The following is a 25,224-nucleotide window of genomic DNA, read 5'->3' on the forward strand; positions in this document are numbered from 1 at the left end:
TCTCTGAGGTGTGCAGGAAAAGAGTGCTCAACATCCCTCGGTCAAGTACGCACCCCTTCGCCTGCATGAAATAAAAGCTTTGTCACTTTTAATTAAACCAGGCCTGATTAGCGCCGACAGGTGTGGCAGGTGTTCTGTTTACTCATGCAGCAGGAACAAACATACCTGCTACAATCTACAGTAATTTATTAAAATCGCCATCAAAAGCTGCCAGCCACTTATACGCGCGAGTGCAGCAAATGCGTAAAAGTGGGGTAAAAGTGGTGGGGGCTGTGGAGGCTGGTGGCATGCTATCATGGAGTTCATCCTTAATGAGTGTGGATTAGCGGGGATGATCCAGGCTTTGCAAAACCCCTGGTCCAGGGCTGGTCAGCGTTTGTTGTGTGCAACTGTGCACGTATGAAGCTATTGGAGGTTTGGAAATCTGTCCCAGAATTCTCTACATTCATTTATAAATGCAAAATTACACCGTATAACCAAGTGTTTGTTTGTGTGTGTGTGTCTGTGTATTGATTAATATCTCTCTGCACTGACTTATGTATTTAATTATTTTGGAGGGGACAACATTAGCTTTTTTTAAAAAGATAATTTTAGTTTGTTTTTTACTGCACAGTGTTTTTGGTGAAACGTCTTCAAGAAAGAAGTCCAGTTGCTGTTCTTTCCAAGCTCCTTATAATACCATGACCTGCATGAGCGAGAACCTACACAGACTTACTGTTTGTGGATTATTTCATGCTTGGACTGCACAGAGTTTCTTGATGCTTTGTTGACAATACTTTTACCTTTGGGCATGAATCTTTGAGTGTGTTTGTGGTCAGGGCACAAATTATGCTGCTTAGGGTTCAAGGATCCTTGGGACCGTAGCATCACCGGTTTGAATTTGCATGCTGAGCAGCATCTTTTGTGGAGGGGATGTGAATTGAGGTTGAAAAATTAATTAATTAATTAATAAACACATCAGTAGCAACTAGTGATGTTTTTATTCCCTTGAACTCTGTTTGCTAGATTTACTGAAGTGAGAAAGTAGATTGGTTTTATGAGCTGAGGATTTACATGGAAGACACGTTTAAGTAGAAAAGTACAGAACTGACCGAGTCAGAGAAAACCAAAAACATCCTACTGTAACACTAAGTGCTAAATGAGATGGCAGGCCCATATTGTTGTCCTTCAGGAAGTTATTATTTTCACACTGGTACTGAAGCTTTGCCCTCTCTAAATGTAATGACTGATGCCCTAGTTTTGCCTGCAAGGTCAAGTTAACAAGCTGACATTTCAGACACCCCGCCTGGTTTAATGACGGCCATCTCTTTGCAGCCAATGGCTAATCTGAAGATTTGCAGCGAACACATAAAGACGCTACAGTGATATGTTTGCTGTCACGGTGAAATATGGGCAATTGTCACAAAATAGCAAAGCCATTCGTCTACTCAACCACGGACCTCTCCTGTCACGAATACACACAAAGTGCATACACTGCAGTGTACAAAATGGAAATCAGATAGTCAGACAATAATTTGAGTAGAGCCATAAACATGTGGCCCGGGAGATGAATTATAATAATTAATCCACTGTGTCCATTCCCAACCACCCCTCGCTCTAACTCTCCGCAAATTCACCACATGCGCACGAACAATACACACTCCAAACCTCTCCACCCCCCGCCTCCTCCCCCAGCCATTCAGGCTCGGGAACACAGCTGTGACCACCTCGGCGCCTTTCCAACCCAGTGTCACCAACGTTTCTATCGAAGGACATTGAAGGGGACTTAGTCTGTCTCTCTCCCTATTAAACCCGCCTGCACCTTCACAATAGAACACGCTTTACTTTATCATGCCCATCATATCATGAAGCATTAACATGGGGGCCTACAATAACATTATTTATAGAGGCGTTAATATTAATATCGACCTGTGTGCTGTCAGTCGGCCTGATTTACTGAGCGCTGGAATGCCGAGCCATGTAGAGGTGGCAGGTGGACTAATTGAATATCAGTCACTGCACACAGCATGCCAATAGACACATTTGCTGCTGGACATACACACACGATTCACAATTGTCCAGTGTGCAAAACCAAAAAGAAAAAAAAATTAAATGACAAGAAGATTTAAGTGCATGAATGCACTGCCAGCTCAAAGAAGCACAGAGCACTTCTGTGTGTGCATAAGACGGTTCACCTCATAGACTTTCTAACCCATGTTACACGGCAGCAATTATGACTGGGGATCTGCTGTGAACGTGTAAGTATATTGGACTCTGTTGTACTTATCTGCTCAAAACAGACTCTGCTAATGAAACTTCACTCAGAGTGGCTCGTAGCCTCGTAGCCGGAGTGTTTCATCACAGAATTGTGTTGTCTGAGTGTGAGAAGGTTTTCTGACAGAGCACAAAGGTACAGGATTAGTTAGAAGCCATGGAGAATAATGAGGCTTTCGGGGGGAATCTGTCTTGTTTAGTGTGTTCTGTTTGTTTTGAAAGAAACCTCTCGCAAACTTTATTGAATTTGAGGCACTGTGACAAACATGCTGATCAGTTTTAGAGGGAACCGATTTTCCTTAATAAAACCATTAAATTGCACTTTTAAACCACTGCCAAGCTAATTTCCTCAAAGTTTTCTGGTGGTGATGAGTGAGAAGAGGGGTTTTTTTAAACTATATTATGGACACATCACAGTTCTGTATGCAACCTGTATGCAAAGGTACAGCCTATTTAGCACCAATAGTATTACCCAATCAACAGTGAGCAAGCTTTAGCCACATGCAGATAAACAGCCCATCATAGAAAAGACATTTGCTACGGTGCAATGTCAGAACCACTGGGTAATGGTGGAAACAGACTTAGCTTTCTAAAAAATTATTTTTTATTTTATATCCTCATCTATATTTTTATAGATGCCTTGAGCACAACGCAGAAAGTCTTGGCCTGGCTGTCCACTGGCACAAAAATATTGGTCACCCTGGGGGATAAGTCATCAGATGATAGCCAGTGGGTTCCTAGACACAGTACACTAGCACATGGTCATTTTCATTCTTTGTCGTTCATTATTAACATCCTAGAATAGAGAATTTGATGTAATAAAATAAGGAAGGCAGGCAGTTATTAAACTTCATGTGTTAGTTTTTCAGAGCTCGAGTCCAAAGCATGTTTGAGCTGGTATCTGCCTACTTTGCTGAAAGGTTTTGAAATCCAGCAGTGCTTCCCAGATTTATAATTTCTCCTGTATTTTTCTATTTAACCAGTACTTTTAATGAGTGGTCAGACTTAGACTTTCTCAAGGACATCATATTGAGAAACACAAGCATGCTGACAGCTACATGTTATGACTATATAAAAACCTATTCGACGCACTATAACTGGATTGAGGACAATAGCGAATTTATCTTTGCAGCAAGGTCAAGAAGCCTACATAAATCAGTCAAAAAGGAATACATCCGGGGGGGAGCATCCATTTTTAAGTGGGATATGAACTTTAACTAAAAATTGGTTGTTTCAAATGACAAAATATTCTCATGGAATTTGAAAATGAGTCCTTTCTTTAAGAGGAAGCTGCCCACTGGCTGTGTCTCTCTGTCAATTTTGTCTTATTGTAATAAAATGATCATAGGAACAACAACAGAAGCTAGGTTTGTAATGTTAGCACCCGTGTGTCACGGTCCGCTGTGACGGACCGAGTGGAGAATGCGTGTAATGGACCCAGGTGCGTACACAAGTGAGCAGACGGGAGTGAGCTTTAACAGAAGGCGAGCCTTTTATTGTGGCTGGTAACACAAGAGAAACAAACAAGAATAAGGGCAGCACAAAAGCAATAACTAAACAGAAACCTAAACTGGGAATGAACTAAGGTAAGGCTATGACTTAGAATACAACAGACCGGGCATGGAAACACGGAGGGTGGGAACACAGCTGACACACATGAACCTAACGACAGGACAGGAGGAGTGAAACTGAATACACTGACAGTGAATACAGACTTTCAAAGTAAAACAGGAAACATGGAGATTAGACATGACACATGAACCGGGGAGACTTGGTACAGGGGAAGATGACATAAACAACTAAGGAACAAAACTAAACTGCAGTCTAGAAATTAACTAGGTGAACTAAGCTAGGTGCAAATGAATACAGAAGATACATGGAACTCAAATACTGGGTCGCTTGACCCAGGACCATGACACCGTGTCTGTAATCTTTTGACAAACTTTTGAGGGAGGAAAAAGCTTATAATATCCAATTCCACATCACTTCTATAAAGCTTGAGTTTAGGCTCCAGTGTGTTAAAGTCTTATTTTGTCAGCACATCTTTTGAGAAGTAGCTGAGAGCAGATCTAAAGTTGGATTTCAAACACCTGTGGCATATCATTTGAGAAGTGTGTACTGTGGGAGAACCACTAGAAGTTCAAATCAGTCAATCAGTCACATAGAAGCTGCTCTTTTAGTTTCCTCATTTCCCTTGACTTCTCTCCGTTCAACCCTTTGTTTTTTCATCTGATCTCACCTTACTCCTCCTTTCACTATCTGACTTGATCCTCCACCTTAGTCCCCTTCTCCACCCGTTCTCATCTCCCTTGACCGATACCATTCTATTGATTACATCAACTTAACCCCTCACACGTTTGCCATTCTTTCTCTTCACGCCATTTGTCTTCTCCTTTCTGTTTTCTTTTCCTTACCCAGCGAAGATCTGATTTTTAGTCTTTTAATACCTGGAGGACAATGGAGGCAGAGGAGGTGGGTGGCTGAGTGTAAGGTGAGGAAAGAGAGACATCAGGTGCTGCCATAGCAACATAATTTTTTCATTCAGAGAAAAATATAGTCTTTACTTTTGTGACATGGAAGTAGAAATTGTGTTGACATTTCATCATCTGGTTGAGGTGTGTGCTTTTTTATTTTACTTTTCAAGAAGCATACCTGTTGACATTTGCAAAGAGTAGGTCGTCCTTGTGTTTTTCTTCTTTTTGTGTTGCCATTTTTTTTATTTTCATGTGGATGCTTAGAGCCTCCCAGTTCCTTGTTCTTCTATTCTGAATGCACCCTATGTGACCACATTGCTGGAAAGAAACCACATATACCCATTTCTGAGCATGCATGTTTTCATTTCCCAATTTGCCATGCACCATGATGCTCGGCCATCTGTCTCAGCACGGTGACTAAATTCAATGCCAATATGTTGCAGGGTCATGAGAAAACAAACCGGAGCTGCTTTCCACATGATTGGACAAAGCGTAACTTAACCCATGTTGTGTAGCAAAAACAAAACCAAAAAAAAAAGAAAAAGAATCAATCAGAGAGTTGCGCTCTCACTTAGAGCATGCAATTGTTAAGATGGTAGGCAAGATTCCCACTTTCTTGGATGTTGACTTTGAATGTATTTTAGCTCCCATGCTATACAACTAGCTCTTCATTCTGGCTGATTAATGGCAACTTGCCCGGTCAAGGGAGTGTCTCATGCAATGTAGGAAGCGGTAGTGCAACAGCGTGTGTGCAGTGAATAAATGCTGTACATTAAACAAATTCCCCCGCGCTCGTCTTGGCAGCCAGGCGTGTGGGAGTATTGCAGAATTTGGCCTCACATTTTTTTTCCAAGTGACACACAGGAGTGTATGCTCATGTGTGGAAACAGCCATATTTATTGTATATGTGACTTTTTGCCCCCAGAAAATCACTAAAACTATGCTATGTACTTGTTTTCAAGCCCATTCTGTGAAGCGCTTTGCACTCTTTCTGATATGCATGGCCACACAAACACATGACAGTTTCTCAGTATCATCTGAAAAAAAATTTCTTTACACACACATCCAATTTCTACTCTCCCTTGTGCTGTAGTTAGTATACCAGGGACTCCTACTGCAGCTAGCCTGTTAGTTGACACTGATTGGCCAGTGAGGGCCAGCCTGACCCCGGTGGCCTGTCAGAATGAAGGATCATGTTGACGGTCAGCCGTCAAGGTAATAAAGCCCACAGAGGATGCTTGGAGATTGTCTACAGGCAGCGCCCAGTTCGTGAGACAGTGGGGGAGGAGGAGAGAAGTCAATAACATCAGGATGAGGACAAATAGTAGTCAGTGGAAATTTGGTATCCTTTCTTTTGAAAAAAAATGTACAAAGTTGTCAGATCAACAGAAAGTTTTGAGAGGACTCTGAGTGAGTAAATTACACAAAGGACTAACACTTCTAAATATAATTTATAGTGCTGTTCCATTTCAGCATCATGCCTCGATCACAGGTATATTTATATTGTAGTACAGTTGATAATCAGATGACCTCTGATTCTAGTAGCTGCTATTAACATTCAGTCAATGATATCAACCAGATCCAATACAATTACTTTTAATAAGTAATCGTATTGTAACTTATTTACTGCCAGGTGAAAATAATTTGTTACATTGATTTCACTTTACTCTGAAACTTAGCCTATAATTAGTAGTTAACAATATGTACGCTAGTCTGCAGTCCCACACAACGATCCTAATGAGATCCTAATGAGAACGTACAGACGATCGTTCGTTTAAAATGTGCTGAAGTGTGAACACAAAGCAAAGCGATTGCCACTGCAATTTCTCCATAGAAACATGTAGAGGCAGAAATGGAGAATCCTGAGTCTTGTCACTGTTACCTGTTGAAGATCCGGCTCTGGCTGCTGGGCTGAGATCGCCATAAAACTTAACTTTAAAATCACTCTAGGTTCTTCACCGACTTTGAGCTAGCATGCTGTCTATAAAGTTGATTGCAAAGATTCAGTGCTGTGTTAGCACTGTAATGCAGTTACTTCTGTCCTGGACACAACTGGCACTTTACAGTCACACTCTTGTCCTTTTGTGCAACGCTACTCCTCAAAAGCTGCAGATTTTCCTAGTCCCTGCACTGAAATCAGCTGATTGACAGGGAGCAAAGAGAATAGCCTTTTTTTGTTCTTTTGTTTTTGTCTTTGTAACCCAAGTAACAGCACAATTGAATCTGTAATGTATCCTTAAAGTGCTATTATTAATCAATTATACCCAACAAAGAGAGTGACACTGATAAACATGGTACAAAACTACTGCTGAAGTGCATTTGGAGAAGCTGTCCACATAGGACTTGCCATATCCACATGATATTGATCATGCCCATGTCGTGCTGTTCTTAATGATATTCATGTTGTTAGCTGAAAGAAGTCTCTACCCACGGGGTAATGATGAGCTCCTCTGACTTCTCACTTGAGATAACCTTCCTCAGCTGCTCAGTGGAAGTTCCTTAGGGTGGACTTACCCATATGGAAAAGAAATAGTAAAAACTTATATGTGAATACTCATGAAAGTGGCCACTTTCATGAGTAAATCATATAAGGCTTACATGATTTACTCATGAAAGTGGCCACTTTCTCATTACTTTCATACATTGTTTTAGTAAGTATCCAAAACATACAAGTTTCATCATATAATTTTTCAAGGGATCTTATGTCTGTTTTCACTCTTATATGCTTTTCATAGAAGTTTCACACAAGACAGATACAAACTTTATAAGATTGATATATATCTTTTCCATATGGGTATTGCTACCCACAGCTGCAGACCTGGCTGAGAGTAGACTGAATATCGAGTGAGGCTACATACAGTGAGGCCTCCAAATACAAAGAAACTCACAAAAGCACAAAACTAAAAATACATGTCAATATATACGGTATGCACATTTAATATATATATATATATATATATATATATATATATATATATATATATATATATATATATATATTTAAGTAGCCGAATATTACAAACACAAAAATTGTTCATCAGACACACAAAAATGAGAATGAATCCCTACAATTACATTTCATATTAAAACCATCAACTTATTTCATAAATGCAGTAGCCTGTTGTGCACGAGTGAATATCAAAACAAGTATCAATCAAATTCGTACATGCATGCACCCACAGATTTGGACCAGGCTCATTAGAGATGTGAAGGAGAAAATGATCAAGAGAAGCCAGGAGGGACTTCATGCAGATTTGCACTCCATAGCTCTCAGGCAATCAGCAGCAAGCCTCCTCCTCGCCCGAGAACTGCCGTCCTGTGGTCACAAAAGGCCAAGAAGGGAGAGCGAGAGAAACTCATCACAGCATTTGTTGAATCCCCCCACCCACCACTTGAGGAGGTTGTTCATTTAGTAGTCCCTTTCATTAATGTTTCTCTGTCATTTTCCCTCTCTCTCTTTCCATCTACTTTAAAGGTACGAGCGAGTGAGTTGTAAGAAGCAGAAGAAGAAAAAGAAGCCACTGGAGCAGCTGAAGATATGAGGCTAAAAAGGTTTTGAAAACAACCCAGCGGTAAGTGGGCCCCTAAATTTTTGCACAGTGCACCGCCATTTTAGATGGAGCAATTATGTTTCCAGAAGCTGCCTCGCACCCTGCATAATAACTGATTTTACACTGGTGGGCACAAATTCATGCTTTCTAAATCCTTTTTCTTTTTGTTCTGCTACATCCTTCATCCACGTGTTCCTACCTTTCACTGCTTTTCTGTCTTCTTCTGCTTTTGCATACAAATCTCTGATAGTCACAGTGTCCCATAATCCCATGTGAATACGTTTTTCCCATTCATGTCCCTCTTGTCATTTTTTTAACCACTGCAGATATACACATTCTAGTTTGCTGGTGCCGTGTTGTTTACTATGTTTCGAACTAACAATTATCACTCAAAAAGCAAGGCTACGGCAAATTAACCTAACGGCCTAATTGAAAAAGATAATAGGTAATTTTTTTCTTGTTGTCTTTAATAGATAACCAAGCAGAGCAAAGGAAGCAGTTAATCAAAACTATAGAATATCTAATGATGTTTAATTAAGCAAATCGGGGCGCAGTATTGCCCGTTTATTTTGCACGCAGTCACATGCACAAGTGCAAGTTTATTGAAGTTTGGTTCAACTCCAACTCCAGTGTTTTTGTTTCCACGTCCTAATGACACAATAAACTGTCATCTTTCTTCACGCTTTGGGTGCACCCTGCGCTAAGCTCATCCATCCATGCTGACAGCCATGCTAAGGCTGAGAGAGATATCATCTACCTGTCACTGCAGACTGGCACTGAGGAGCTCCTTCTCTACTTCTGCAGTTCTTTTCATTCAGCGAACGGCGCTGGTGACTTTCAGATCTGGAAGCTATTGCGCATCAATTTAGACATGTAATGTACCCTCCTGAATGGGGTTTATTTACAGGCTCATTCACTGCTCCACTTTGCTGCAGAATTCATCTGAAATGGTTTCTGCATGCATTTTTCAGTGAAACTTATGTTCCTACTGTACAGAGTTTCCTCGTGATTATAGATTTCATCCCCTTTAATTAAAGGTAACGCCTGCATTTAATTCTAATTGCATAATTTTCTGTATTCTTGTTACAAGATGTCTTTGAAGGAAATTAGGAATATTGTGATAGCACATTTAGCAAATACACAAAGTGGCTGAGAAAAAAAACAACAACAGCACACTAAGCAAAGTGGTAGTTAGAGTCATTAATAAGTCGGTCTTTCCACATCTCAGCTGCAGGCCGCAGACCGTTTTTTCCCCAATTTTAACAAATTCAGAGGACTTTCTTACAAACGGTTACAGTATATTTTAAAAGGCTGAACATTAGGCTGTTTTTACATACTGCTCTTGGGGTGTAATATCACCATTTATTGAATTCTAACTGTACACGATCCACCACCCTATGTCTCAAGATGTTCATATTATCCATTCAAATATTGCAGCAGTAGGAAAAAATTTAAAAAGTCCCCCAGCTTAGTTATGAAACTCCCTCATCTCTATTGCTCCAGTCAGGGAATAGTTTAATTTCAAGTTGATAGATCAAATGTAGGTGACTCCACAGACATTACATACACTGCACACCACATTCTTATTTCCATATCATCGCCTGATTATTAGTGCTGCTGGCAGAGCAGAAGACATGCAGAAACTGTGAATGAATATGAACAAATGGGTGTCAGAGCACATGCAAGCCCAGACATAACCCTCGTCATATGCACAGGGACCCCTGCTTCTTGTCACCTTGCTGCCAGAGGCCACCAGCCTCATTAACAGCTGTATTTGGTATACTAAACCACGATGAGAGTGAAGTCTCGCTGCCCTGCTTCGTTCGACTGCAGAAAAGGTTCTGGAGGCAAGATGGCACATCTGGATCCCCCACTGTGGGCTCAACAAGCTGAAAACTGAGAGCGCGACAACAGTGTGTATCGACGTTAGATCCACTGACTGTGCCATTTGACAATCAGCAAAACAAAAAACTGTATTTTAAAACATGTCCTCTGTGAATTAGTAGTTAGTTGAAAATTGCATTGATCTAATGGTCTTCCTCATGTTTCAGCTTCCTGCATCAACCATGCATCTATGTGGCTAAATGAAGGCATGAGTCAAAAACTAAGTCCAATCAAATTGCTGACCTTTCTGTGTTGGCGTTATTATTATTGATTACTTAAAATCGATTTAAAAGATTGGGAGCGTCAATGAAAGAAAGCTGGAAAAAAACAAGCAGCAGCTAAATACGAAAAGAAATCAGCAACTGTTACATTGTCCAGTAAAACAGGTCTAATCTCATCATTACTTTCCGTCTGAAATGTTTTGTTTTGCTCCCATGAACTGGTTGGTACCAGAAGGACTGAGTCGATTCCAGTATTGATGTTTGGAAAGTGTTCACTAAAGAAATAATACAATATTTCTTATGTGATTTTTTTTTTTTTGAATGAGTAAATAAATCATCTTCTGAATGAGTTGCTCCTCTTCCACGGACAGCTGCAGTGACAGGTAGCCATGCTAATATAAATTTGGGGGAATAGGATGTTCAGAGGAGAGCAGCTCTGTTCACAGTTTGGAAATGATTTGACAATTCATTTACTGTTGTGAGCTTTTCAGTTATGACACTGCTGAGTACAAGGACACTACACTTTTCCTATTACCCTTGTCATAACTAAAAATAACACCTTAAATTGCAGAGAAATCCCAAAAGTGAAAATTCAGTTATGAAACTAAGATGGTTTTAGATTTTATTAACTAAAATTAGACTATTTTTACTACTGATTACAGTCCTTTTAGTCTTTTGTCTTGTTAGTGCTATATATAATGTGTTTCACACTTCAACAGTATAAGCACACGATGGGCCTGGATACATGTTTACAAAGTAATTGTGAAAGGTTTATGATGCTGTGAGAAACCAGGACAATGCAGTGATTGACGTGCTTCAAGTCTTTCATAAACCAAATCTCATTTTTAAGCCTCCAGGGAAAATGGCCTTAAAAATGAAAAGCCATTTTATTTTGCCTAGTAAGCATCTAACTGGACAAAATAGCTATTTGTTTTCACAGCTGCAAAACACTTCAGTTTGATTTCATTTGAACAAAGACGGGCACTGTGGGCCACCAGTGGGGCCACTTTGGCTAAAACTGCATGATCAACAGCAGCTATTTGCCCAAATTGGATGCGGCGTCTTTCGTTTAATTTTTGACATCTATTTCAGTTCACTGTTTTAAGTGTTTCGGTAATGGCTTGGCTGCGTTGCCGATTCAGTTGCCTTCCTCAGCAGGAGGGAGATGTGAGCTCCTCTAAGTGTACCTGAATTGGACAAATCCATAAGGCCTTTGCACCTGAATGAGCAGACAACAGCAACTGTTGGCTGAGCTTTAAAGACAGTTTCGAAGGAAAAGAGAGCAGTAGCTCTTAAGTGGCTCCTAGGATGTTAGCGGCACAATTAAACAAAGCTCTGCTAATCTTTACAGCTGGCGTCAAGAGGCACTGTGTTCTCTCAGAGCAGTGTTATCCGTAGCGTGGCACTGGTAGTCTGACAGGCTGGATAATGTGCCCTTCTGCCACCATCCTCTTCACAGCAGTGCTTTTACTACACAATTACTGTACTAGCAACAACCCTAATATACATCATAAAGAGTGGACCAAAAAATGCAGTGATGAATTAGCATCATTCAATTATGCACGCTATACACCCAGTTATTTGTTGCGGCATTTAAAGAAATGTAAATTGACCTCGAGTTTTTTAGGCAATGAATCTGATTATGCTAGCACGTGTAATTTTATGGTATTTGGAAATGAAGGATGTTTTACTATATATTCTCTCCTCAGAGTGATGATGTGAAACTATGCAGTGTGGTGCATTTTAATAAAGGTCCTCTCTGAAACTCGTTAAGCTTAATTTCTTTCATCGCTCAATCATCAGCTCTGTCACAAGTTCTGGCAACCTGTTATGCTGAGTTTGGCTTCATAATTATGCAGCATTTCATACGTCCCCCGTGGCTTTGAATCTATACGCACTCAAAACTTAAGTGTCTCTCGTGATTTGCCAAACTGTGTAACAAAACTTAAACGAAGCTGATGGAAGAGAACAAACAACCTGCTGATATGAAACAAAGAAAATGGATATACAATTTAGGGTGGGGATGGAGAGATGCTATCTAGGTCTATTAATGCAGTCATTGCACTGTTGCCCCAGGATATAGAGCCTAATCCAGAGGAGTGCAAGTGAATGGGACTATGGCTCGGACTTGCCAGACCTACTTAGGTTCTGGTTGAGAGCACAGTGCTGTGTGGGCGAATCTATTCTGTCCTAGGCAGGGCACAGCATAAACATTGCCCAGGGAATGCAGGCAAGCAAGCAGGCAGGCATGCAAGCAGTCAAGCGGACAAGAGTAAAACTATAAGGATGGTTGCCTTTAATTTCCTTTCTACTGACTCCTCTCAATTGTCCGGGCCTGAGAGCAAGAGAGGGGAAAGAGAGAACAGTGTGTCCATATGAGTGGAAATTACCTGTAGTAAAACCTTTTTTTCTCAGGCCTCCCTCACTAAAGTGTTTACTCTTATCCACCCTTTCCCTCTCAAATACTCTGACACGTGCATGCATGCGCACACACTCTGCTCTGATTCATCCAGTCGCTACCGTGAAGCAATGACTTGCCTGCTCACTTACTGTCTTAAAGTTATTTGCGTTTGGTCCATAGCACTCTGGCACTCTGACCTTCTGCCCCTGCATGTAAACAGAGTACCACTGCTCTCCCATCCACCACCCTGCCACTGCCATCCCCCACCTTCCACTACCAAATAAGGAAGACACAGCCACTGAGAGCCACCAAGTCGGTCAGTAAGCCCACTGAGAAGGCCATTAGAGAGCCAGCAAGCCAGCGGAGAGGTTGGTAGAAAACCACCTCTGGCATCACTCATCACTACTGGCCTCTATGGCTTTACCCGCCTCTCTGCGGTTTAGAAATACACACACACTTATACACAAACACTCCCTGAAAGGTACACACATGCACTGTGACCTGAAAGCATTAAAAGCAGTCAAATACAGTACCCTCTGTACAGTGGTGCATACTGAAAGGCACATGCAAACACAGCACACAAAAATATCATTCAGTATAGATACAAATGAAATATACCCAGTGAACTACACATACACAGAGTAATGATATATTACTTCATTAAAAGTATGCCTACATACAACATAAATTATCAAATGGGTTCTCTCTGCAAGGCCTTCCTTTAAACAATCAAAGATGTGTTTTGAGATGTATATGGGCTATATTATTAAAGGTACTTGTGTATGCCAGCACAAAAACACTAAACATGCCACAGACATAAGACAGATGACTGTTACCAGAAATCACATTCTCAATTCCTTAAGTTTATTGCTAAGCTAGTGACATATGTCCATCCGCTTCCTCAACCACATATTCAGTTCAGGGTGGGAAGCAGGGACAGGAGATTATCCCACCTATCATAAGGCAAAGGGTGGAGTACATTGGACAGGTCACTAGTCCATTACAGAGTCAACACACAGAATTAGACAACCATTCACGCTCATATTGACACCTACAGCCAGTTAACTTAAATCTGCAGTAGGAAGCAGGAGAGATCCCATGCAGCGGTGCTCCTCACGCTCATTCTTTCTAATGACAATATCTGCTAGAATTGGGACAACTTTTATCTTTTTCTTGTCAACCACCACTGCCTCTTACTTTTAAAATCCAAGCTTGACTCTTACATCATGCCATTGCCTGCTGGCCCATGTCAGAAGCATCTTTGCAAAGCCGACAACTTGGATCAGGTGGGCTGTAGTAGACTGCAGTACATTGGTTCTTGTGCTGCCATGGTCAGAGCCTCTATGTTGTCCTTCACACAAGCTGTTCTTAACCACTGGTAGATCTTCTTGATGCCACCCTCTTCCCCCATCTGCTAACACTGGCAGATAGAACCAATATCTTCCATGATATTTTCTATTCCATTATCATCTGTCTTCAGCTGGCTATGTAATTCTTATAACACTTCATCCAGGGATCTGGCATTTTTCTCATAAGTTCACCTATTCTCCTTGCTTCATCTTTGATTGTAGTTGTAACACACACTTATCCTTTGCATCCCTCTTTTCATTGCTTGTAGAGTCTCAGGGTGCCGGAACTTGAGTGGGATACTCTGTGCACTGTGAAGAGGTTTTATGCCTTGACATCAGTGGACTCTATCACATCATATGTTCAGCTATAATTATTATAGCTATTTCAGATCCCTATCTGATGGCTTGTAAGCAAATGTGTCTTGCAATATTCTTACTGTTTAGCACATAACTATGCATTCCCACTTATCCAGTCTGAGTTACATCTCGGTATCCTCTTTATGTATCCTGGTGAGGTGGATCAGTGAGTCAATGTTTGCTCACTCCAGGCACATAGCTTGATGTCATCCATGTATTGGAGATGGCTGATGGTCACTTTTCTCCTGGATCTAGATCTGTGTCTGTATACTTATTTGAAGTGAGTATAAGATAGATTCTGCACTGCAGAATCTATGTGTCAGCTTGTCAGTCATGAGCTTTTCAGCTCCTCACCAAGATTCTTAGATTAGGGAAACCAACCTTGAGTCATAGTCAGTCTATGCTCAGGTTAGGTTGCCAATTCAAAGCATCTTGGTGCACTGTTCAATCAACCACCAGTGTTGGGGAGTAACGGAATACATGTACCGCCGTTACGTATTTAAAATACAAAATATGAGCAACTGTATTCCATTACAGTTACCGTTTAAAAAGGTGGTATTCAGAATACAGTTACTTTGTTGAAATAAAGGGATTATACTGCAGTCTTTTCCTGTTTGATATGTTCGGTTATGCCCTCTCTATTTTTGGTAATTTCACGCCATTGGAAATCCAAACAAAACACGCATTAAGAGGCTCTAATGCCTGTGTCTCAATCTCGCGTCTCATAATGACGTGAAGAAATATTTTTTAAAAAGAATTTAATATGAAGGCAAGAGTGTTACAAAGAATGTAGCCTCATGGGCAGTGTAGTCTGTGCTGCAGGGAGAATGGACTGCCATACCCGTTATGTGTCTGTGAGCGAGGGAGGGAGAAAAAGGAGAGTAGAAAAGCACGAACTGTCCATGGGCAGAAACGGGAGCTGGAAGCATGTAAATATAATAATAACCACTGCAGCCAAAAAGAGTGCCTGACGAGCCCAGTTGTATGTAAGCTATTAAGACTCGAATGTACTCTGTGTTCGCGCTTTCCACCGATACAATAAGTTCCGTTGGAGCAGTCTTTCAACGCTCTAGCAAAGCAGACCCAGACAACAAAGTAAAGCTAGTTTTTGGCTATGAGCCCGACACGGAACCTGACATATTAGCCAGAGGTCCCTTTACTACGATTCGGAGCCGCGGACCTGTTTTATATATGCGCGGAATCGTTTTCTATACGAGATTGCTGCAAAAAGTGCAGCCTTACCTAATGTCAACCTACTGTTACTCATTTTATATTAAGATTTAAAAATCTAGTTGCTCTTGGTATGGCGAGTAACCTTCACTAATAGTAATAAATCACACAGCAATAGATTATTGCTGTGTGCTCTCATTGCTTTGATCAGCTCTGAGTAGGTCTGTCCTTGTGCCATTATGCATTTGCAGCTGGGAGTACATCTTTTATAGGTCCTTGGCAGTGTTGGGAAGGTTACTTTTAAAATGTATTCCGTTACAGAATACAGAATACATGCCCCAAAATGTATTCTGTAACGTATTCCGTTACGTTACTCAATGACAGTAACGTATTCTGAATACTTTGGATTACTTAATATATTATCGTGCTTTTTACAACAACGTGAATGTACTATTGCTGTGTGATTTATTACTATTACTGAAGGTCCGCGACTCCGAACTGTAGTAAAGGGACCTCTGACTAATACGGCGGGGTCCCTGTCGGCTCATAGCCGAAAAATAGCTTTACTTTGTTGTGTGGGTCAATTTTTCTTGCGAGAGACAGAGAGAGGCGTTGAAAGACTGCTCCAACGGAACTTATTGTTTTCGGAGGAAAACACGAACACGGTGTACAGTCGAGTCTTAATAGCTTACTTACAACTGGGCTCGTCAGGCACTCTTCTTGGCTGCAGTGGTTATTATTATATTTACATGTTTCCAGCTCCCGTTTTTCCTCGACGACAACTCGTACCTTTCCACTCGCCTTTTTCTCCCTCCTCGCGCTCACAGACACATAACGTGTATGGCAGTGCATTCTCCCTGCAACACGGACTATACTGCCAATGATGCTACATTCTTTAGAGCTATGCTTGTAGCATTCTGCCTGTTAGCTTAGCACAACAACAACAACAACGAAAAGGCGCTCTCTCACCCAGGAAACACACAGTCGCAGAAAGAGAGAGAGAGCGTCGCCCTGTAACCATGGCAACCGTAACGCTGCCGCCTGGAACGAAAGAACGTAGCTGTCAAACAAAACCCAAACAGTCCTGACCCGCGACAAAATGAAACAGGAAAGTACCGCAGTGTAATCCATTTATTTCAACAAAGTAACTGTATTCTGAATACCACCTTTTTAAACAGTAACTGTAACGGAATACAGTTACTCATATTTTGTATTCTAAATACGTAACGGCGGTATATGTATTCCGTTACTCCCCAACACTGGTCCTTGGAGAACAAGCCTTCTGTTCTCTTGGGTTTTACTTTTCTTCAGCCTAGCAGTGAAGGGTGTTTTTAGAGACTCAGTGGTGGACTTGTTGATGTCCTTTTTATCCATCCAGGCCCTTCTGCACCTCTGTTAATCGACTAATGCTCTTCTGGACTTGATTTTGGTTTTCAGTGGCTGTAGCTCAGGTGGCAGAGCAGGTCAGCCACTAATCAGAAGGTCGGTGGTTCGATCCCAGGCTGCATCCTGGCTGCATGCCAAATATCCTTGGGCAAGATACTAACCCCATGTTTGCCTACTGGTGGTGGTCAGAGGGCCCGGTGGCGCCTGTGTCCGGCAGCCTCGCCTCTGTCAGTGCGCCCCAGGGCAGCTGTGGCTACAATGTAGCTTGCTATCGCCAGTGTGTGAATGTGTGTGTGAATGGGTGGATGACTGAATGTAGTGTAAAGCGCTTTGGGGTCCTATGGACTAGAAAAGCGCTATACAAATGCAGGCCATTTACCATTTCAGGTTTCTCCTCCATGGGGGATTCTCTCTGCATATAATCTTGATTTTATACCCACGTGTCTCTAGGATTACTGTTGAAGTGGCATATATCAGCTTATTGGCTTCTGTAATGCTATCATGGGACATGATGAGTAGAGGGTGAATAACATCTGCAAGTATCTCTTCAGACGGGACTTTGACATTGGATCTGGGGAGTCTCATCCATGGTTGTGTACTGCATTTAGTCTGGCCACAACCTTAATTCACAGCTCAACTAAATTCACAGTTAACTGTCTGCTCAGTCTAGCAGGGAACTTGAAATTTACAGTTCGAGCAGGCATCGCGTAAAGCATTTGTCAATTTTACCAGATTCATAAGACAAAGAGGAAAAAAAACTTACGTACTTACTTCTCTTTTTATGTCTTTGTACCTGTTTATTTCACTCTCTCTGAATTTCTTTGGTTTATTTAACTGGACTTTGTTACCTGCATCCAAACGTCAGCCGAATTCAACAGAGCTTGAGGGAAAACACACAGTGAGGAAGCCATATTGAAAGTGAGCCATCTGAAAGAATTTCACAAGAGTTGAAGGAAGGAAAGAGGCAAGAATAGGTCAGTGTGGCTGGTCACAGAAAACATTTCTGTATAGTTACACTGACTGAAATGTATTACGTTAGCAAAAAAGACTATTGTTTAAGTTGTTTTTTGAGATGTCCTTTCTCCCAAGACTATAAAGTTAGATACTTAACACAAGAGACTTGACACGATGCAAGCTGACTGTGCAAAAACTACATCTGAGCCGTGAACTGCAATCATCAGAAGTGCAACTGAAAACACTCAACATCACATATGACAACAAAACCAATCAATTTCAGAAAGGAGCCTAATGTCAATACTGAGCTCTGGGGAATCTCATCCAGATACTTATGTAGTTGTTTTTCTTTAGTTCTGTGCAGAAAAAAATGGATGGATAAAATCTGGGGGTAAAATGTTGTTAGCTGGGTAAAATGCACAAATGGAAAGAAATATAGCTAGACCTGTAATAAAGCCTGATCACACATGGGAGGAACACATTTTAGAGAATCAACAAATGCAACAAGGCAAAAAATTGTCCTAAAAATGCAAAGAAAGCAGACAGATTTATTTTCCGCTAGCAGCATGTAATTCATTGCACTCCCATTCCTTCTCTTCTCCCTGCACCCACCAAGCTCCTATCTCCATTCTCAAACTCCTGTCTATTGCAGTGCTCACTTGTGTATCAAGGTAATGAATTCATAATCTCTCTCAAGCTCTTTGTAGATCTCTATCGTGGAGGGAGATAAGAGCAAGCATCGTTGCTCTCTAATAGCCGTCAGTCTGCCTCTGTTCCCGCTTGCTCTGTGTGTGTTTGTGTGTACAGTATGTGTGTGCGTTGAGGAAATCACCCTTCACCAAAAACCCTGCACACTGTCCTCCATTTTGGCTTCCAGAGAAGAAGAAAAATATTCTAGCCTAGAGAGTCACTTATCAGCTAACTGTTGAAGCTACAAGGCGACAAATGTCTCTCAGAAAGAAGAGCGTTAAACACTGAGCACTGGTTCACTTCCTCTTGTTCTTCCAGCGCCTCAAGTGCACTAAAAAAAGCACACTTGTCAACCTAGCTGATAAACACTCAGTCACAGGGAAAGTAAATATCTGAGAGGGTGAGGCAGACTCAGTGTAACTAAACTTATGACAAAGGGTGGCTCTCGAGGGCCGACCGGACGTGCACGTGTTTTTAATTGTGTTTTCAGTAGGGTGATGAAATGTCTTCCATTTGAGCAAAAGGCTGGCAGTAAGTGGGCTGTCGCCTTCAGGGACAGAGTGAGCGATGGCCCGCTGCTATCAGAGGTGATTGTGTCTCAACCCTTAAGGGTGACACAGATGAACGAAAGGGAGCAGGGAGACAATAAGGAAGAAAGCAACCAGGGGATGGACTGGCAAAAGAAGCCTTGGAATTTGCGGTCAAGTGTCCCCTGTTTAATACACCAGACTGAAATTGGCACAACATATTTGAGAATCAACATTTTGTTTAAAAACAAGCTAATAAAAAAAGGCAAGTATGTATGTGATGATGACTTCTATGAATTGTCATACAATGGTAAATTCTTTTAAAACTTCAAAAAAACATTTCAAGACCCCAGAAAAAAAGCCGTATCTAATTTAAAGTTAATTTTACCACTCTTCCTCTCAAAGTGTCCCATTATAGCTTCTGTGTTTATACTCCCTGGACCTTCTGATTAAATGTGTATATACACACTTTCAATTTCAACATGGAACTAAAAAGAGAATCAACTTTATTTAGCATTACTGTTAATGGGAGCTGGGTGAACAGCTGCGATCCAGAGACCAATGTGCAGTTTTTAGTGCACTTTAGTCCACAGTGTCCAAGGATGAAAATCGTACTGCAGTTCTTGAGTACAAACACAAATGTGCCTCCCCCAGTTTAAAGCTACATTGTAATGTCCTTTGGCATTTTGAGAAGAATATTTGGCACAAAGAACCTGAGGTTTGGCCACAGAATCACCCAACATACCTTAATTGCCAGATTGATTCCCAAGACTCGTACTTCTCCCTCGAAATTATGTTCAGATTGAAGTGCTGCCATTTTGATACAAAAGAGAAGATCAAGGGCGACATTCAAAGACGATTTTGATTACACCTAGTATAAGTGACGTAGTTTTTATGTACTCTGATATACTCCATTCACACTTGAATGTTCAATAGGTCCCCTGTAATTGGAGCTATGTTGGTTCCTGCTCCATGATCCTCTGTCCATGATATTTTAAATATATTAAAAATAATATGCCAGATAAGCCATAATACAAAAAAATTAAATATTTCAAATACTTAAATAGATTCATCACTTTTAAAAAATAAAATCATCACTTTTAATATTTATTGTACCCATTTTTGGTACGTCTGACTAGTTAAACTTCGGAAATGGACTAACCAACTTGCAATGAGATTCTAACGTCAAAACCCAAGGCTGAAAAGCCCTGTTCTTTACTCCAGGGGTCGGCAACCTTTTTGATGATGAACGCCGTCTAAAATTTCCTCAGAAGTCAATGTGCCATATGATTGCATTAGCAATAAATTTAATAATGCTCTATATGAACAGTTACACACTATATAAAACAACTTTACAGAATTATATTTGTTCGCAGCTGTCAGCAGCTGTCAGCGAATAGTTATCAGCTATTTTGAAACAAAACAGCAAATGAACTGTACAACAGAAAATGCAAATGCTATTTATGGTCTCCTCACAACAATGATAACAAACACTGTTGTGACAGTGATGTACACAGTCTTGTTGGTATATGTGTGGTTTCTATACATTTTACATCATATAAAAACTTTGGTTGTAAGATTCAGATAATTATTTATTAAAAGCTAGACATTTTAAATGAGAATAAGAAAGAAAAGTATTTCTTTGTGCCTCTCTTTCCCTGTTAATGCCCTACCTGGCCCCCTGGCAAAACTTTGGGTAAACACATGAATAAGACAGGGAGACAAAGTAGGCATATAAATATAGCTGTGGTCAGAAGGTTACATACACTCATCATGGATATAAATGCCATAGGAACTTCGGACTTTTAATGATTTCTTTGGACTTCTTTTTCCAATAATTAAAAGATTGTACATGATTTAATGACCTTAAAAACACAAATTGGATGCACATGTTTAAAATTAATTAGGATTCCCCCCCAGTATTTGGTTAAATGCCTCTTAGCAAGGCACACCTTGATTAGGCCCTATTGGTATCACACCAACAAACTCTTGGCATCCTTGCATATTTGACCACTCCTCTTGGCAGTGTTGGTAGAGCACATTTAAATTAGTTGGTTTGGTTTGGCAGCTTTTAAGCATAGTCATAGTGTACATACTGTAGGTATGCGTAATTCAGAACGTCTAGAAGAAGACTGTCATCCTTAGATGAGGGGAAATTGTTTAGGATGTTCAAAAACACTCCAGGAACCATTTAGCCTCATTGTGCTTTTTTGGTTAAGAAGGGTCTACCTTCAAGCTCCAATCCAGCTTCACATCTAAGAAGTGAAAGTTCATGTTTCTGCACAACAAATGCCATCTTAGCCAAACCTTAACCTTATTAACCTCCTAGGACCTGGCAAAAAATCTGGTAATTCTTTGTTTTTACATTCATCGGGCCCCAATATGCCCAAATATCAAAGAGAAATTAAAAATGCATGCCGTGGAAGAGTTCGGATCTTAGGAGGTTAATGTACCAACCAGTTCACAATAAAGACACACAATCTTTATTATGAATATAAATTCAGGAATAACCATTCTTCTGCCTTTTTTTTTTTTGCATGCAAGCATTATCTGTTTGACAACATTGCTAAGCAGCAATTGTGATGAGGATCACCTTCCTTCACTTGGAAGCACAGCAGCTGACAGAAGGAGGGCAGCAGTTTCAACAAGGTTCACCGCTTGTTTCGAGGATCTTCAAACAGTACATGCTGCTATGTGATTCGGAAACAAGACGCAAACGATTAAACGCTTTCCCCCGAGCACTTGCCACATCTTCCGCTCTTTGAATTTACATGGCATTTATGAACACTCACTAGGAAAACAGAAAAAGCGGGAGTGGGATAGCTGGGGAAGAGGACTCCGGGAGTGGAGGAGTCTCATTATTCTGTTATGGATTGCACATGTCAGGCAGTAAGTGCTCTTTTTATCCTTCCAAAGCACTAGCCTCGGCCACTGAGCGCATTTCCCTACCCGAGTGAAATTTACCATGTTAAGGCTCACGCCACCAGGGGAATGGTGGTGAGAGCTCTGGGTCGCTGTTAAGATTTACCGCCTTGATTAAATAAAGGGCTCTGGTGTGAATAAGAGGCTGAGGGAGAAATCTTCGTAACATAAACACATGTTTTATACTCAACAGTAAATTGATTAGACCCCATCCTTACACAAACACACACACAGACTTTTACACCTCTTTATGGTGTGCTACATGTCACACTGGGTTTTAAACAAAGAACAGAAAGGGGGCAGTGGAGGATTGCTTGTGGCTCAGGGTGGCTTTCTGCCAGTACACAGAAAAGATGTGTCTTCTCAAAAGGGCTTGTTCCCATTTATTACTGCCTGCATACCTTGAAAAGTTCACCCACGAAAAAAAATATTATTCCTCTCTTTTTATTTGGGAAGAAGAGGACTCTTATTTGATGCAACGCGCTTCACATATTGTAACACTTCCCAAAAAAACCCTTTTAAATTCAGTCTCATGTTCTTCAAATTTCCAGCCTTTCCTTTAGTCCTTAAAGCTCCAGGAAGGTGCTTTGCCATAATTAGCTGCACTTTGCTGGGATAAAGCATTTTTTTAAACCCACAGCGTAACATATGACAGTCTGAAACAAAGCAAAATGTAACTGGTTTTAGCCAAGGACGGAGCAACAATTTTCAGTTTGCAAAGGTAGGTGAGTATGGAGTCAGCTGATTGATGTGCCTCCAGTGTGTGTCTAGGCTCCCTGCTGGATATAGTGGACACCAGCTGGCACTGTTCAAATTCAAATCCTACAAGCCAATCAGGATTGCCTTTTCAACTAAAAGCCAATGTGATTGGGTGACACCTTGTTTCTACGTTGTGTGTGTGTGTGTGTGTGTGTGTGTGTGTGTGTGTGTGTGTGTGTGTGTGTGTGTGTGTGTCACACTTTATCACAATGGCAACACTTATTTAGACTTTTTCACTGGTCACTCTAATACCAACCTGCTAATACAGTTTAAAATAACTATGCTGATCGTTTTTGCAGGTTATGTGGGCTGATCTACACTGAACATCCACACATATGGAGAAAAGGTTAATTTGATCTACAGTTAGACTAAGAACGGTTTTACAATAACCTATGCTCTTCATGTTGTTAAAAGCGTTCCATGTAAATGCATGTGTTTGCCTCTTCTTAGTCCTGCCACTGCAGCCCAGATTTGTAAACCCAAAGATCAGCAGCAGTAACTCGTTTCGTTACAGGCCACTTTGTGTTATGATTTCCTACTAACGTGCATGAACGCACCACATGGTGCGATTTACGATGTAGTAGAAGTCAAGAGACGAAGTTTATGAGGCGGCATTGAACGCAGCACAAAAAACCCTACGTTTTTTCCCCCTCCGCTTCATAGGGGGAGGGAGAATGTGGGGGGCTGTTTGACTCCTGTCTCCCCACCCCCAGCCCGTACGGAGTGGCTTTAGGAAGAAAAGAATCCAAACCTGCAACTCGGAGATAACGAGACACACACCAATAAAGAGATACACGTTTGGAGATCCGCGCGCGGCGGTGTCGCGCACGGATTATTATAGGGCATTTAATTTTTCTTTCACTGAGGAGATTCTGGTTTGGAGCGTCTGATCTTGGGGGGAAGGAATACAAATGTACGGAGAATAAATGGAGTATTTCATACATGCTCTCTTCGCTAACAAGTGACTGCCGCTGGAGAAAGTGGAATATAGTGTTTTTTTTCTGCCGCAGGAGATTCAACGTAACTGTTTTTATTTGCTCTGAGGGAACTGACCGCTTACCCCAAGCATACGGATTTAAAACCTGTCCCCAGGGGTGGGGGGGATAGTCTCAAAAGTACTTTTCTCACGCCGCTGAAGTGAGTGCAACTTTTTTCTCCTTCTTAATTCTTCTTAATGCTTGAAATCAGTTCAGGTGAAAGGTGCGAGACCTAAGAGTGGGCTCCGTCTATATCTGTATGTTTATATATTTTCAGCTTTGCTGTGATTTTGTATCTCAGCTCGCTGGAGTAACCAAGAAGAGATGCTAATTTTAGTCCGTTTTTTCTCTTTCAACATGCTTTTATAAATAAATCTTCCGTGAATAATTTTGTTTTAACGTTCAAACTGAAAAACAAAACTTTAACATGTTTGTTTTTTAGTGAGCTTTCTAACGATGGGGCTCTGCTTCTGTAGCATCTGAAGATAAAAATGCTTCTGTTACTCGCTCGCCTGTAGAGGGTAACCGTTAATCAGTAAGTGTAATGCTTGGCAGTATAGTCAAAGTAACGGAATATATAAGTATTTTGATAGTACTTAAATGTTTAAGTAACTTTCCTATTGAAAGGTTAGAGTGTGTTAAATGGTTACTGTAGGATTTACATTAAAAAGTACCAGGTGCCTTTTAATACCCCTCCAACACTATGGCAGTGTGAAAACGTATGGATAGTGGAATCATGGTTTGGATACAGTTCCAGGCAAGACCTTTGATGTTGTTCTTGTTCCTCTTATCATCCTCCTAATCATCACCATTAATATTATTTGTTCAAGATGATTCCCAGGTCATCTTAATTTTTATAACATTTGAGGCTAAACCTTTTCCAAGGCAACGACCTTCAGCAGAGAACAATGTCACCCTCCTCACCCCCAGTGCTCCCACTCTAAAAGCAAAAAAACAAAAGATTAGTACCTCTGCTGCTTTTTTAAATGGATTGTGTGGAAAATATGAGCTCAAATAGAGAGGTTTTGATTCTTGATGTTAGTGGTTATTGAGGCAGTGAACTATGTGGGAAGTTTTCAAAGTTCAGAGGTGAGATGCGCCTTTGCTCTGAGGGAACGAATTCAGTCATGTGGACCTGTTATTGCTACTTACAGAATGTTTTATCCCATTTCACTTCTCGCTTCACTTAAGACAATTTTCCAATCTGATGCATAATTAATAAGCTCTGTTTAGTCAAGCAAAAAAAAAAAGAAAGAAAGAAAGAAAACACATGATAAAACCCCCCTTTTTTGTAAATCAAACTCATCAGTCCTGCATTCCAGCATTCAATCAGCCTGCTAACTCAAATA

At 40.9% G+C, this 25,224-nt stretch overlaps 1 protein-coding gene across 3 annotated transcripts in view; it reads left to right on the forward strand.

Moving 5' to 3' along the window:
- Window positions 1-25,224, forward strand: part of ptprsa (protein tyrosine phosphatase receptor type Sa) — a 240,661-nt gene that overhangs the window by 45,178 nt on the left and 170,259 nt on the right. For 2 of the 3 annotated variants that reach the window (XM_085381288.1, XM_085381291.1), the window contains exon 1: window positions 23,595-24,035. The gene's annotated coding sequence lies outside the window, so the exon portion shown is untranslated. Of the gene's footprint in view, window positions 1-8,202; window positions 8,300-23,594; window positions 24,036-25,224 lie in introns of those variants that run through there. The other variant, XM_085381289.1, reaches the window with a different exon arrangement.

This window comes from Rhamphochromis longiceps, linkage group LG15 (assembly GCF_057381845.1).
Source record: "Rhamphochromis longiceps isolate RC_006_pf linkage group LG15, R_longiceps_female_GT1.1, whole genome shotgun sequence".
NCBI classification, from domain to species: domain Eukaryota; kingdom Metazoa; phylum Chordata; class Actinopteri; order Cichliformes; family Cichlidae; genus Rhamphochromis; species Rhamphochromis longiceps.